The following is a 13,389-nucleotide window of genomic DNA, read 5'->3' as shown; positions in this document are numbered from 1 at the left end:
AGATGAGCAGAACAAGAAGAACATTGTACACCCTAACAGCAACATGGAAGTGATTATCAACCTTAATGGACTTAGTCAAACCAACAGGGCAACAATTAGGCAGAATTTTCAGGTATTTGCAAAAGAGAATGCCTTCAATATCCTGAGAAAGTATTCTAGAGTTTGAACAAAGACCAAAGACTATTACTTTTAATTTTAAAAAAAGTTATCTTATTGTATAATTCTGCTATATATAATGCTTCATTTTTCTTCCATAAGGATATGATTTCTTGGGACTTCCAGCCAAGATGGCGGAGAGAAGACAGGCACAGTAATAAAGTGTCCTGATCTCTTCCCCATCTATCACATGAAACAAACATCTTAAAAGAAATCTGACCCACACAACCCAGAAAGAAAAGCATGAGAAAGAACATCTATCTCGGGATTTGTCTCCTGCAGCAGCTTTGGCCGAATTCGGGCAGGTGAGTCTGGGCTCAGAGGGAGGATCAGCCCTGGATCAACAAGATTAAAAGCTGAATTGGAACCAGGAGTCTGAGAGCCCAAGAGCTGGACCTGCTGGATCAGAGGTGGGGCTAGACTGCAGTTGGCGTGAGTCTGCAGGGAGCCGAGGCGCTAGTGTGGGAGCTGTCCCATGGGATATCCCAGACAGGGCTGGGGGGGGAGAATTCTGGAGCAGGAAGGCTTCAGACACCATCCCTGGGCTCCTCTGGTCTGAGTCCCATTACAAGTCAAACTTCTTTCCTAACAAACAAAAGCAAACTACTTCTGCCTTAGGCCCAGGTGTGTGAGCAGAAGCACCAGCCCAGCTGAGGAATGACCTTAGTCCAGGGTAAAGCCCACCATTGATTGAAGGCAAAAGAATTCAATAGCTCCAACTCCTCCCTTCAAGGAAAGGAAGAAGGCCTCAACCATGGTCGCAGACACTCCAGAGAAAGCAACCAGCACCTCCTATTGGCAAACCAGAGAAGCTGCACTCAGTAAGTAAAGCCTTTAGTGATCCCAAGCCCCTTTGAACCAGCCCCTCCCCAACTCAGGTCTTAGCAAAATGAAGTATGGTCAGCAGAAAGGTGGATCCATAGAAAAATTCTTGGAAGAGAAAGACCCTAACCCAGAGAGACCTGGAACATCTGAGGAAAATACAATCTAGTCTTGAGCACAGAAAGACCTCCTTGAAGAAATAAGGAAGGAGCTTAAAAATTTGGGAGAGACAATTAATACCTTGCAACAAGAAAACAAAACCTTAGAAAGTACAATTGGACAAACACAAAATGAGAATAAATCTCTCAGATCTTCAAATGGACAAATGCAAAAAGAAATTAATTCTCTCAAAGCCTCAATTGGTCAAATGGAAAGCTCTTTCAAAAGTAGAATTGACCAATTGAAAAAGGATTTGCAAAAAGTTAATGAAGAAAACTCCTCCCCCAAAAAAAGAATGGAGTCTACAGAAACTAATGACTCCATGAGACAGCAAGAGTCAGTCAAACAAAATCAAAAAATAGAAAAAAATAGAAGCAAATATAAAATACCTCATCAACAAAACCACTGACATCGAGAATAGATCAAGGAGAGGCAACCTGAAAATTACAGGACTTCCTGAAAACATTCAAGAGGAAAAAAAGCCTGGACTTAATATTACAGGATCTAATGATGGAAAACTGCCCTGATATCATGGAATTAGAGGGCAAAGTAGTTATTGAAAGAGTACATCAATCCCCACCAGAAAAGATCCTAAAATGAAAACACCAAGGAATGTTGTGGCCAAACTCCAGAACTATCAGATAAAAGAGAAAATCCTGCAAGCAGCCAGAAAGAAACAATTTAAATATCAAGGAGCCACAGTAAGGATCACACAGGACCTGGCTGAATCAACATTAAGGGATCAAAGGGCCTGGAATGAGATATTTCGAAGAGCAAGGGACCATGGAATGCAGTCAAGAATCTACTTTCCCACAAAACTGAGCCTTCTCTTTTTTAACGAAATTGAAGAATTCCAAAAATTTCTGATGAAAACACCAGAGCTAAAGAGAAAATTTGGACATCAAACAGGAGGTTCAAGAGACACATGAAAAGGTAAAAAAAATGGTGGCAGTAAAAGGAAAAAAAATGCAATCCAATAAGTTGAAACTGGCTATATCCCAGCATGGGGGGGAAAAGATTCTAATAAATCTTGAGAATTGTAACTCTAACAGAAAGAATATACCTAGCCAGAAATGATGGACATTCATCACCTATCAATGAGATTGCTATCTAAAGAGATGTAACTGGCTTTAACGCCACTTGAGAGAAAGACCCTAATAACTCTCAGGAATTTTTGACTCTATTCTATAGAATATACTGAATTAGAAGGGTCAGACATTCAGAATTTTCTATGACTTAGATAGAATAATCTAAAAAACACTACCTCCTTAAAAAGGGGGACAGGAAAGAGACTGGAGGAGGGAGGGGAGAGAATGGGGTAAATCTCATTACACTAAGAGGTACAAAAATCGTATGGTAATAGAGGGGAAGAAGGGAGCAGATGAGAAACACCTGAATCTTCTTCTCATCAGACTTGGCTTAAATTCAACCTACACATACTTAGTTAACTTATAAAACATCTAACCTTTCAAGTATTAAAAGGGGAAAAGGGGATGGGGGGATGGAGAATGGGAAGGGGAGTGGGGGGAAAAGGGGAAATAACAAAAGGTAGGGAAGGGGAAAAGGGAAAAAGGGAAAGGGAAAGGGGAAAGAAAGGGGAGGGTGTGATATAGGAGGGCAATCACACTTAAGGGGGTGGTATTCAGAAACAAAATACTGGGGAATATGGATAAAGGGGGGAGAAGGGGGGAAATAAAAACAGAGGGAAAATAGCATGGAGGGCAATAAAGAATTAGTAATCATAAACTTGAATGTGAATGGAATGAACTCTCCCTCAAAATGTAATTGAATAGCAGAGTGGATTAAAAACCTGAATCCTACAATATGCTGCTTACAAGAACCTCATTTGAAGCAGAGAGATACATATAGATAAAGGTAAAAGGTTGGAGCAAAATATATTTTGGTTCAGCTGAAGTAAAAAAAGCAGGGGTAACAATCATTATCTCAGCCAATGCAGCAGCAAAAGAAGATAGCGTTAAAACAGATAAGGAAGGAAACTTTATCCTCCTAAAACATACCATAAACAATAAAATCATTTCAATATTGAATATATATGCACCAAGTGGGACAGCACCCAAATTCTTAGAGGAGAAGATGAAAGAACTACACGAAGACATAGACAGCAAAACTCTACTAGTGGGAGACCTCAACCTCCTGCTATCTGATCTAGATAAATCAAATCATAAAATAAACAAGAAAGAAGTTAAGGAGGTAAATAGATTGTTAGAAAAATTAGATATGGTAGACTTATGGAGGAAACTGAATGGAGATAGAAAGGAATATACCTTTTTCTCTGCAGTACATGGAACTTATACAAAAATTGACCATGTATTAGGACATAAAAACCTAATGATCAACTGCAGAAAGGCAGAAATAGTGAATACATCTTTCTCACATCACAATGCAATAAAAGTCATATGCAATACTAGGTCGAGGAGATATAGACCTAGAACAAATTGGAAACTGAATAACCTCATTTTAAAAAATGAGTGGACCAAAAAACAAATTATAGAAAGAATTAACCATTTTATCCTAGATAATGATAATAATGAATCAACATACCAAAACCTATGGCATTCATTCAAAGAGACTCTCAGAGGATATATTATAGCTCTAAATGCTTCCACAAATAAATTGGAGAAAGAGGAAATAGATGAACTATACATGCAAATAAAAAAATTAGAGAAAGAACAAATCAAAAATGCCCAGTTAAATACTAAATTAGAAATTCTAAAAATTAAAGGAAAAATTAATAAAATCAAAAGCAAAACCTATTGAATTAATAAATAAAACCAAATGTTGGTATTATGAAAAAAACAATAAAATTGATAAACCTCTGATCAATTTGATTAAAAAAAAGAATGAAGAAAACCAAATTTCTAGTATCATAAATGAAAAGGGTGAACTCAACACCAATGAGGAGGAAATTAAAGTAATAATTCAAAATTACTTTGCCCAACTCTATGCCAATAAATTTGATAATCTAAGTGAAATGGATGAAGATTTACAAAAATATGTGTTGCCCAGGTTAAATGATGAAGAGATTAAATACTTAAACAACCCTATCTCAGAAAAAAAGAAATTCAATGTGCCATTATTGAACTCCCCCCCCAAAATCTCCAGGACCTGATGGATTCACAAGTGAATTCTATCAAAAATTTAAGGAAAAATTGTTTCCAATTCTATATAAACTCTTTGTAAAAATAGGGAAAGATGGAACTCTGCCTAACTTTTTCTATGAAACCAATATGGTGCTGTTAGCTAAACCAGGAAGAGTTAAAACAGAGAAAGAAAATTATAGACCCATTTCCTTGATAAATGTAGATGAAAAAATCCTAAATAAAATCTTAGCAAAACGATTACAACAAGTTATCACTAGTATAATGCATTATGATCAAGTAGGATTTATTCCAGGAATACAGGGTTGCTTCAATATTAGGAAAACTGTTAGTATACTCAATTATATCAACAACAAACCTATCAGAAATAATATGATCATATCAATAGATGCTGTAAAAGCTTTTGACAAAATACAGCATCCATTCCTATTAAAACACTAGAGAGTGTAGGAATAAATGGACTGTTCCATAGAATAATTAGCAGTATCTATCTGAAACCATCAACAAGCATTATATTCAATGGGGCTAGGCTAGAGGCATTCCCAATAAGATCAGGGATGAAACAAGGGTGCCCATTATCACCACTACTATTCTATATTGTATTAGAAATGTTAGAATCAGGAATTAGAGAAGAAAAAGAAATTGAAGGAATTAGAATTGGGAAAGAAGAGACCAAACTCTCATTCTTTGCAGATGACATGATCGTCTACCTAGAGAATCCCAAGAAATCATCTAAAAATCTCCTGGAAACAATTAGCAATTTTAGCAAAGTTGCAGGTTATAAAACAAACCCTCATAAATCCTCAACTTTTCTTTATATGTCTAGCAAGATACAGCAGCAAGAGCTAGAAAGAGAAATCCCATCCCTTAGACAATATAAAATACTTGGAAGTCTATTTGCCCAGACTCAGAATTTTTTTGAAAACAATTATAAAACACTTCTCACACAAATTAAATCAGATTTAAATAACTGGGCAAATATCAACTGCTCATGGGTAGATAGAGCTAATATAATAAAAACGACAATTCTACCAAAACTAAAGTATTTGTTTAGTGCCCTACCAATCAAAATTCCAAAAAATTACTTTAATGAGTTAGAAAAAATTGTAAGTAAATTCATATGGAGAAATAAAAAGTCAAGAATTGCCAGGAGCTTAATGAAAAAAGTATAAAAGAAGGTGGCTTAGCCCTACCTGATCTAAAATTATATTATAAAACATCAGTCATCAAAACTGTTTGGTATTGGCTAAGAAATAGAGTGGTGGGCCAGTGGAATAGACTAGGTGTAAAAGCAGGAGATGATTACAGTAATTTGCTGTTTGATAAACCCAAAGAGGCCAGTCATTGGGGTAAAAAACTCCCTCTTTGATAAAAACTGCTAGGATAATTGGAAGTTAGTATGGAAGAAACTTAGGTTAGACCAAAACCTCACACCCTTCACCAAGATAAGATCCAAATGGATACAGGACTTAGACATTAAAAAAACAATACTATAAGCAAATTAGAAGATCAAGGATTAGTTTACCTGTCAGACCTATGGAAAGAGGAGCAGTTTATGACTAAGGAAGAGGTGGAGAATATCACCAAAAACCAATTAGATGATTTTGATTACATTAAATTAAAAAGGTTTTGCACAGATAAAACCAACGTAACCAAGATCAACGGAAATGTAGTAAATTGGGAAACAATCTTTACAACTAATGATTCTGACAAAGGACTCATTTCTAAAATATACAGAGAACTGAGTCATATTTTTAAAACAAAAAGCCATTCCCCAATTGACAAATGGTCAAGGGATATGCAAAGGCAATTTACAGATGAGGAGATCAACGTAATCCATAGCCATATGAAAAAAAATGATCTAAATCATTAATTATTAGAGAAATGAAAATTAAAGCTTCTGTGAGGTACCACCTCACACCTCTCAGATTGGCCAATATGACCAGGAAGGAAAATGATCATTGGTGGAAGGGTTGTGGGAAATCTGGGACACTATTATACTGTTGGTGGAGCTATAAACTCATCTAACCCTTTTGGAGAGCTATTTGGAACAATGCCCAAAGGGCAAAAAATATGCATACCCTTTGACCAAGCAATACCACTACTGGGTCTATACCCTGAAGAGATGAGGAAAAAGGGTAAAAATATCACTTGTACAAAAATATTTATAGCAGCCCGGTTTGTGGTGGCAAAGAATTGAAAATCAAGTAAATGTCCTTCAATTGGAGAATGGCTTAGCAAACTGTGTTATATGTATGTCATGGAACACTATTGTTCTATTAGAAACCAGGAGGGATGGGATTTCAGGGAAGCCTGGAGGGATTTGCATGAACTGATTCTGAGTGAGACGAGCAGAACCAGAAAAGCACTGTACACCCTAACAGCAACATGGGAGTGATGTTCAACCTTGAAAGACTCGCTTATTCCATCAGGAACAATTTTGGGCTGTCTGCAAAGGAGAGTGCTAGCTGTATCCAGATAAGGAGCTGTGGAGTTTGAACAAAGTTCAAGGACTATTCTCTTTAATTTAGAAAAAAACAGATATCTTATTGTCTGATCTTGTCACCTCTTAGACTTCTCTTCTCTTCTTTAAGGATATGATTTCTCTCTCATCACACCCAATTTGAATCAAGGTACAACATGGAAACAAAGGAAAGACTGACAGAGTGCTTTCTGTGGGGGCGGGAGGGAAGCAAGATAAGGGGGAAATTGTAAAACTCAAATAATAGCTTTAATAAAAATTAATTAAAAAAAAAGAATATGTTTTCTCTCTCATCACATTCAGCTTAGATCAAGGCATACCATGGAAATAATGTAAAGGCTAATAGACTACCTACCTTCTGTGGGATTTGGGGAGAGGGAAGCAAGATAGGGGGAAAAATATAAAATTCAAAATAAATAAAATTTTTCAAAAATACCCCAAAATATATTGTCCAAATTAAATGAGTCAAAGAGTGAACCACTCAAAAGCTGTCCTTTTTCAAAATTAAAACTTGGTTTTAAAAATCATATAGTTGTATGAATTTTGATGCTGTTAATTAGTCCTTTGGGATTAACTAAAAAATTCATAAACCGAACTTAGTAATACCCTCAAATTTTCATCTCATTTTATTAAGGTGTTGAGTAAAAATCCTGGATTAATAATCATATCCCTCATATGGAAATTATTTTGAAAGTTGTTAATAATGACCTTTTTTATATTTTATATAAGAAGACACAATTCAAGAACAAAAGATACTTTAGGGTACACCATATTAACTCAGTTTATGTCACCAGATCATGCAATCTGTATATTAAATGAGCACATACAGATAAGAATATGTCCTACCTTGAACACTCTAAAAATTTGAATTGAATCCATGGGACTAGGTTAGAAGCATCTTCAAGGACCATCTGTCAGTATTGTATATTGTTAGTATATAATATTGGAAAATTCTAAAATGGCATTCATTTCTATAGTTATTCCAAAATTTAAAGATTACAGAAGGATAAAATTGTAGGTTGAGATATGAACCTTAGATATCCTTTGTATACAATATATGAATCTTCTCTATACCATACTGAAAGATGTTCATCCATATTCAATTTGGTAGTATCCCTAGAAAAGCTATACTACCAATCAAAGACTCCTGTTCCATTTTTGAATCACTACATTATGAAGTTCTTATTGATTTTGAACACAAAATGTGGCTTTCTGTAATGTCATAGCTTTAGATGTGCTCTCTGAAGTCACTAGAAATAAATGTGTTCTTTCTTCCATATAAAAACCTTCCAAATATGTGAATGACTAGCAATAAGTTTCCTTTATGTCTTTTCTTCATGCTTCATATTTTCCTATATTAAGTACAATAAATTCTGATGTTTCTCATCTTGTTGTTCACTGTTTTGTCAACCTCCTACCTGATAGTGGTAGTGCTCCAAAAATTATTTGGGGTTTTGTTTTTTTAGAGTAGAACAAACCGTTCTTATTCTGAGCATCACATTTCTATGAATAAGGGTTAAGAATCATCTTAGATTTACTGGTAGTCAAATCACATTGTTGAGTGATTATGAGTTTCAAACAAGAGAAGTAATAATAAAAGCAAAGAGTTTGATACTTAATACCTAAATTGAAATAATAATCATTCTATTTGCTACTTTTGTGACAATAGGCAAACCATTTCACTTCTCTGACTATTATTTTCTTCTCCATAAAAATTGTGCAGAATTAAAGCAACTCTAAAGGACCACCACACACATATAAGGCTAACTGATATTACAGAAAAAGAAAATAACATATGTTGGAGGGGATGTGCATTGTTGATACAGTTGTTAACTGAATCGATCATTTTGGAGAGCAATTAGGAAATATGCTCCAAAGACTATAAAACTTTGATCTAGCAATACCACTATACCACTACTAGGTATATATCCCAGGGAGATAATAGAAAAAGGGAAAGAGATAACATATATATATATATATATATATATATATATATATATATATATGAAAAGTATTTACAGTATTTTTGTAATGGCAAACAATTGGAAATTGAGGAGACATTAGCAATCAAGGAATTATTGAATAAGTTGTGGTATATGAATTGATGGAATATTATTCTTCTATAAGAAATAATGAGCAGGCAGATTTCAGAAAATCCTGGACTTAGTAAAGTATAAAGAACCATGAGAATACTGTACACTGTAACAGCAATATTGCTTAATGAAGAACTATAAATAACTTAGCTAATGTCAGTAATATAATGATCCAAGACAATCTCAAAGGGCTAATAATGAAGCATTCTATCAGACTTCAGAGAAAAACTAATATTGTTTGAATACATATTTGAAACATGTTATTTTCCACATTAATTCATTTTCCCCCTTTTTAGAGTCTCTTTGTATAAAATCACAAATATTGAAGTGTTTTACATAATTGTACTTGTACTATCTATATCTGCTTGCCATCTCAGGGAGTCATAGAAGGCAGGGGAGAAATGGATAAAATTTGGAACTCAAAACTTTTATTAAAATGTTTAAAAACTGAAAAAAATGATGTGGGATGGTATATAGTGTTTAAAAACCTCTAATTTCCATTTATGTATCTATAATCCTAGAATCCTTTCTACACATACACACACTAAAACACAACACATACAAATATTTGTTCCTAATTCTCACACAGTGTAATTTTTACCAATTTATTTTTTTTTGCATTAGATTGTGAGTTCTTTAGGGGAAAGGACCTTGCTTCTTTATTTTTAACACCAAGTGCTTAGCACAATGTCTGGTATGTAGTTTGAACTTGATAAATTTTTATTGACTTTATATTCTCTACTACCTTCAAATTAGTCATAGTTTATTATTATTTCTCAAAGTTTCCATTTGTTATTAATAAAAAATAGCACCCAACTATAAATCTATCTCCAAATTTATAATAGTCAGATCTCTAGGTTGAGAAGGTGAATAAGTTTAAGAATTCACATGTATTCTCATCAGTCCTCCAATTATTTTTAGAAATTGGACTGGTGAGTATGAAGGACAAGTATGAATAGTCTTTCATTCACTTATACCTCTCAATCAGGCTGTCTACCATAAATTACTACTTTGAGAATTGCAAAGATTATCACAATGAGAGAAAAAGGGAATATTGATCATAATTTGTTTTTATTACCTCAAAGCAAATGATGAGTTAAAATACATATAGATATATAATTGTCTCCAGTTAAAGCCTCTTTGGAAATCTTGATTCTTAGCAATTGATATCCCTCTGGGATATAAATACCAAAGGCAAGTAGTTCTACTAGAAGGCATAGGAACCTTTCAATCCTTCTGATGTTTAATATTAAATATCATTCCTACCTCTCTTTCTAATACATCTTCTGGATTCATTTCAAACCAATGTGTAACTGATGCTGAGAACCTATAAATTCCTTTTGTTGGTTGGCTATCAATGAATTTATTATATACCAGGCACTATGTTAAGTGGTGGGCATTAAAAAAAAGTTGAAACAACTGCTATCCTCAAGAAGCTTAGATTATAAGGGAGGTGACAAAATAAACAAATAAATTTCAATATATATATAAAGGAATAAAAGGTAATGTACTTTAAATAAAGGAAAATACTTGAGATGAGTCTGAAAGGAAACCAGGGATTCCAAACAGTAGAGGTGAAGGGGTATAGGAGGTATCTCTAGGTATAGGAGATTGTATATCAAGTGTACCAAAAATATTATAGACCACTCTGATTAGATTTAACAGTGCATGCAGGAAAAGAATAGGAAGGAAAGCCAAAAAAAGATAAAATGCTACCAATTTGCATAAATATTTGCATAAATAAAAGAGGAGTTAATATCTGGTGCTATTGGTATTAGAAAGTCTTTTCAATATAATAAGTAGGCAGATTATATGATCAGATCTATTTCTAAGAAAATTCAATATGGCAGCTTTAGGAAAGGATGTATCAAAGCAGGGAATAATAAAGTAAAATAAGATTTGTAAAATTATTTCTACGTGTGATGAGAAAAAAATAGGAGTTAGAAATATTGATGAAGCTGTTAACCTTAATGATTAAAATGACATTTTTATGTTTTAATTGATATTTTATTTTTCAAAAAGCATATTATGAAGGTTTTTCAACATTCAATCATATGCATATGTGCTTCCCACCCCCCTCCTCTCAGCAACAAATGATCAGATGAATATTTTACATACACATTTTAACATTAAAAATGATTACAGATTAGTCATTTTCTGTTTGGGGAATTAAGACTAAGGGAAAGTAGTACGTAAGAGAAATTTTTTAAAAAGTAAATGTAGTGTTCATCAGATTCTGAAAAGTTTTTTTTGTTTTCCTTTGTTTTTCTTCCTCTGAATGGGGATAGTATTGTCCATAGTCAATCTAATAGGTTTGTCCTAATTCTCTGAACTGCTGACAGGAGCTATATCCAACAAGGTTGATTAACTAACAATGTTGAAGTCAATGTGTATAATGTTCTCTTGTTTCTGCTCCCTTAACTCAGCATCAGATCCTGTAATTTATTCCATCCTTCTCTAGAGTGCAACCATTTATGGTTTATTATAGAAAAATAATATTACATAACATTAATATATCATAACTTGTTCTACCATTTCCCACCTAAGGGGCATCTCTTCATTTCCAGTTGTTTGCTATTCCAAAAAGAGTTGCTAGGAATATTTTGGAACATGTGAGATTTTTCTCATTTGTATATAATTTCTTCTGGATAAAGGTATTGGGATTGCTGGGTTGAAGGGAATGATCAATTTTATTGCTTTTTAGGCATAGTTCCATATCAGTTTCCAGAATGGTAGAATCACTTCACAATTTCAACATCAATGCATTAAAGTCTCAATTCTCCCACAACCTGTCCAACATTGATCATTATCCCTTTTTTGTTATCTTAGCCAATCTGATAGGTATGAGGTGATACCTCAGAGTTCTTTTAATTTGTATTTCTCTAAACAATAGTAATGATTTGGAGCATTTTTTATTTGTATATATATATTTTAGAAATGAGAATTTTATCAAAACCCTTAGCTATGAAAATTGCTACCCAATATTCAGTTTTCCTTCTAATTTTAGTATGATTTATTTTTAGATCAAAACCTTTTTAATAAAGTCAAAATCATCTATTTTGCAATTTATAGTATACTCTATCTTTTTCTTGATCAAAAACTTCTCTCTGTTCCATAGATCTGATAGATAGAGTATCTGATAGATAAAATAATATATGGTCAACCTTTTTGTCTTAGTCCTGTGTCCATTTTGACCCTATTTTGTTATAGGGTGAGATATGTGTGTCTATGCCAAATTTTTGCCATACTATTTTCTAGTTTTCCCAACAATTTTTATCAAATAGTGAGTTCTTACCCCAAAAGTCAATGTAGGGGCAGCTAGGTGGCATAGTTGATAAAGCACTGGCCTTGGAGTCAGGAGTACCTGGGTTCAAATCCGGTCTCAGACACTTAATAATTACCTAGTTGTGTGGCCTTGGACAAGCCACTTAACCCCATTTGCCTTGCCAAAAACCTAAAAAAAATAGTCAATGTGTTTGGGTTTATCAAAAGTAGATTACTGGAGTCATTTACTCCTGTTTCTTTTGAACATATCCTAATTCACTGATTCATTACTGTATTTCGTAAGCACAGCCAGGTATTTCTGATAACTACAATTGTATTGTATAATTGTAGATCTGGCAGAACTAGGCCACCTTCCTTTATATTTTTCATCAGTTCCCTTGCTATTCTATACATTTCATTGTGCCAGATGAATTTTGTTACTATTTTTTAAGCTCAGTAAAATAATTATTTGGTAGTTTGATTGGTATGGCACTGAATAAGCAATATAATTTAAACCCAAGTTAAATTAGGTAGAATTGTCATTTTTTTATTATATTACATTGACCTAACCATGAGCAGGTGAAATTTTCCCACTTGTTTAGATCTGACTTTATTTGGGTAAAAGTGCTTTGTAATTATGTTCATATAGTTTCTGGGTTTGTCTTGGGAGGCAGATTCCCAAGTATTTAATGTTGTCTAAATGTTAATTTAAATGGAATTTCTCTTTCTATCTCTTGCTCTTGTTCATATATACAAATGGTGATGATTTATTTGGATTTATTTTATATCTTACTAGTTTGCTGAATTTGTTAAATATTTCAAGGGTTTTTTAGATGATTTTCTCAGTTTTTCTAAGTATATAGGCTTCCTCATTGCCAATTATGATTATTTCCATTCTTTTTTCTTCTGTTATTTCTGAAGTTACCATTTCTATTATTATATTGAATAGTAGTGGTTATAATGGTCATTCATGTTTCTACCCTTATCTTATTGTAAATGTTCTTAGTAGATTCCCATTACATATAATATTTATTGATGGTTTTAGATAGATATTACTTGTTATTTTAAGGCAAATTCCATTTAATTCTATACCTTTTAGTCTTTTTAATAGGAATGGATGTTGGATTTTATCAAAAACTTTTTCAGCATCTATTGAGACAATTGTGTGATTTCTGTAAGTTTTGATACTGATATTTCAATTATGTTGAGTGCTTTCTCAACATTTAACAATCCCTGCCTCTCTGGTATAAATGTTATCTGATCATGAAGGATTTCTTAGGAATAACTTGCTACA

The sequence above is a fragment of the Macrotis lagotis genome, chromosome X (assembly GCF_037893015.1).
Source record: "Macrotis lagotis isolate mMagLag1 chromosome X, bilby.v1.9.chrom.fasta, whole genome shotgun sequence".
NCBI classification, from domain to species: domain Eukaryota; kingdom Metazoa; phylum Chordata; class Mammalia; order Peramelemorphia; family Peramelidae; genus Macrotis; species Macrotis lagotis.
Note: the sequence above shows the minus strand (reverse complement) of the source record.